The following is a 4,048-nucleotide window of genomic DNA, read 5'->3' on the forward strand; positions in this document are numbered from 1 at the left end:
TCCTTGAGCCCGTGGGAAAGTTTTTGATCTCACATTCTTGGTTTTTTTTTTTCCTTTCCAGCACTTGCCTTGTCTCAAATGACGTGTGTGTGTTAGTGTTCTCACCTGCCTTCTGTGCCAAATGTTCACTCTTTGGCAACAGGGATCTTTACTATCCCTAGATGTACACTGGCACCTAGTAGGTGCTCAATAAGTGTGTGTTGAGTAAAGGAAGGAAAGAAGTTACCAGAATGCAAGAAAAGTTTCTTCTCTCTTCCTGTGCATGTTCTCCGTCACCAAGGCTGGTTCATTCTATAGGTAACTATTTCTAGAATCAATCTCCTCCTCTCTTTGGACCCTTCCAGAACCAATTCACCAGCCTCTCTCCTGGAGTCCTATGCCCTGAGTATTCTGTTCCCCAGTTACGTACCATTTATCAAGAAAGCTTCTTTTGGACCAGGCATGGTGGCACACGCCTGTAATTCCAGCAGCTCTGGAGGCTGAGGCAGGAGGGTCACAGGTTTGAAGCCAGCCTGAGCAACTTAGCAAGGCTCTAAGCAACTTAGTGAGACCCTGTCTCAGAATAAAAAGGGGCTGGGGATGTGGCTCAGTGGTAAAGTGCACTTGGATTCAGTCCCTGGTAGAAAAAATAAAAGGGCTGGGATTGTGGCTCAGCAGTAAAGCGCTCGCCTAGCATGAGTGGGACCCGGGTTCGATCCTCAGCACCACATAAAAATAAAGGCATTGTGTTGTGTCCATCTACACCTAAAAAGTAAATATTTTTTTAAAAAAAAGAAAAAGAAAAAAAAGAGAGAGAAAAAGAAAAAAAGCTTTCTTTGGAAGAAAACAAGGGGGAGGGTGTTGAGGGTGCAGGTCGGCAGTAGAGTGCTTGAGGGTGTGAGTTCAAGCTCCAGCATTGCAAAAAGCAATTTTTAAAGTTTTTTTTTTTTTCTTGGTACTGGAGATTGAACCATGGGGCACTGTTAGAGTCTGTAAACAAGTCAGGATGGCGCCTGGCAAAATGCCAGAGGGAGTGGTTTGTGAGGTAACGCCAGCGAGCCATTAAGTGTGGAGATTCCTGATTGGTTGACTGCTGTATCTAGTTTATGTTAATTAGATAAGCTGTGTGGAATGTATAAATACTGCTCCTGTCCTACAATAAACGGCTCCCACTCCTGCTGTATCAACGTACACAAGTTGCTCGTCACCCCCCTGGTTACTTTGCTGCAGCAGGACTGCGGCAGGGCACTTAACCACTGAGCCACATCCCCAGCCATTTGTATTTCGAGACAGGACCTCACTGAGTTCCTTAGTGCCTCGCATCAGTTGCTTATGTCACACCCACCTACTAGCACCTCTTTTGCACAACTGAATATTTGCAATTATGTTCTCAGCTGGGCATTCTACACACACAGTAAAATGGGACATAACAACAACAAAAATGTGAGGCGCAGTGGCGCACATCTGTAATCCCAGCTGCTAAGGAGGCTGAGGCAGCAGGATCACAAGTTCAAAGCCAACCTCAGCAACTTAGCAAGGCCTCAAGGCAATTTAGCAAGCAAGACCCAGTCTCTAAATAAAATATTAAAAAGGGCTGGGGATATGGGACAGTGGTTAAGTGCTCCTGGGTCAATCCTCAATACCAAAAAACAAACAAACAAACAAAATAATGCTAGTGCCTAAGTCCAAATGACTTAGAGACTTAGTTCTACAAGTATCTGGACGAAGCCCCGGACTGCCTTGCCAGTGGACCTGCAATGTTGGCATGATTCTGCCCCCAGTGATGGAACTGGGGTGCCAATGGTCACCCGTGATCACAGTGAACCCCTTTTCCTAGAGCCTTCCCCAGTCCTCTAAAGATATGATCTGGCTGGGACAAAGACAAATTTGTGCTTCTTAAAGATCAGTGGTCATTTGAATAGTCTAATGATTCTGATTCCCAAAGCTTCTTAATTAGTCATGTGCTTCTCTTTCTCAGCAGCCTTCAATGGCTCTCAGGGCCTACAGGATAAAAGCCAGGCCTGAGAGCTCCCCACATTGATCGGAGGCTCATTTCTAGTCATCATTTTACCTTTTAGAAACCCTGCACGTGCGGCTGGCGCAGGGGCTCAGTGTAGAGCGCTTGGCTTGCATACAGGAGGCACTGGGTTCCATCCTCAGCACCACATAAGAAGAAACAAATAAAATAAATGTATTCTGCCCATCTACAACTACAAAAGAAAGAGAGGGAGAGAAGGAGAGAGAGGGAGAGAGAGAGAGAGAACCCTGCATGTATGTTAAGAATTAAGTCTAAACTTAATTCTGAGGGCAAGAAGCTATTGGGGATTTATAAGCCTGGCCAGATTTATATGTCCCACAACTTCCCCTGGCTGCAACGTGGGGGGAGGCCAGACAGACCTGTAAAGAAAGACTTATTTATTCCTTTTCCTCCCAACAGATTTTGGGAAACCGAAGACAAGAAAGACAGGGCTCCTAAACTAATAAAGCTTTGATGCAAGTTTTGGGGTCAGGGAAGGATAAGGAGAATGGTAATAAACAAGTTAACCAGTAAATAATTGCGGGTGGTGAGAAGTGCTCACCATATAGTAGCCAGGTGACAGAGGTGGCTTCTTAGTTTCTTTCTTTCTTGGTACCAGGGATTGAACCCAGGGACGCTTAACCACTGAGCCACATGCCCAGCCCTTTTTTTATACTTTAACTAGAGACAGGGCCTCCATAGGTTGCAGAGGCTGGCTTTGAACTGGCAATCCTTCTGCCTCAGCCTCCCGAATCTTTGGGATTACAGGCGTTTATAACTGTCCCCCAGTGAGATGGCTACTTTAGACAAGGTAAAGGAAGGCCTCACGGAAGAAGTGGCATTTGAGTGGAGATCTGAGATGGGTAAACTTGGTGAGTTCAAGTGAGTGCATTTACCGAGATCAGCAACTGCCATATTCTTTCCCCAGTGGTTGCACCATTTCACTTTCCTATAAGCAATGTATGAGAAACACTGTTTTCTCCTCATGATCAGCAGCAATTGGTGTTATTGCTTTTATTTAGCCATTCCCGGAGGCCTGCAGTGCTGTCTCCTTGAGGCTTCAATTTGCATTTTCCTAGGCTAATGGTGTTGAACATCTTTTCATGAGAATATCTGCCACTTGTGACATCAGTGAAATGTCTGTTCTTGTCCTTTGCCCATCCAAGCTAGATTACTAGAAGGCAGGAATGAGACACGATTGACATTTTACAAAGATGGCACCAGCAGCTTTGACAATGAACTACAGTGGCCATCCACATGGAGGCTGCCAGAAGAGTTAGGGGGTATCACGGAAGTTCAGGAGAAGGGCCCTGGGACTGGATGTTAGCAATGGAAGAAAAGGGAACGCACTCTAGAATACTGAGTACACTGGAGGTAGAGTTTACAGGACTTCCAAGTTCCTGAAGCTTCTTTTAGAAGGAGAAAACAGGTTTGGGCCCGGTGCGGTGTCACACAACTGTAATCCCAGTGACAAGGTAGGCTGAGGCAGGAGGATCACAAGTTTGAGACCAATAATGCAACTTACAGAGACCCTGTCTCAAAGATTGAAAAAGGACTGAGGATGTAAGTTAATACTAACGTGTCCCTAGGTTCAATCCCCAGTTTAAACAAAAACAAAACAAAACAGGTTTGCGGGAAGGAGAAGCAAGGCTCTGGGCTTGAGTTGGAAGTGCCTGCACTCTCCAAGGGGAGAGGTCACAGATAAGGAGAGCTTGACCCAGGCTGCGCCAGAGGAAGGATTTGAGAGGCACCGGGAGGGGGAGAAGGGGATTAGCAGGAAGCGGCTTCAAAATGGGGGTGGGGACGTGGAAGTTTCGCACTTCTACGCTTGACTACGTGGGGACTCGGAGGCGCCCAGAAAAATGAAGCCGACCCAGCCCTGGCCCGAGGGACGCTCCAGGGCGGCGGAGCAGGGAGGGCCGGGCCACCGCTCGCTGTAACGTGAGCCAGGCTGCGGCGAAGGGCGGCGGGGGCCATCCAGGGTTGACTCCGGGAGCAGCGCGACAGGAGCCAGACAGCGCTTCGTCCTCCCGGGCGAGGCCGGCCGGCGTC

The sequence above is a fragment of the Marmota marmota genome, unplaced genomic scaffold (genome assembly GCF_001458135.2).
Source record: "Marmota marmota marmota unplaced genomic scaffold, marMar, whole genome shotgun sequence".
Classification (NCBI taxonomy): Eukaryota; Metazoa; Chordata; class Mammalia; order Rodentia; family Sciuridae; genus Marmota; species Marmota marmota.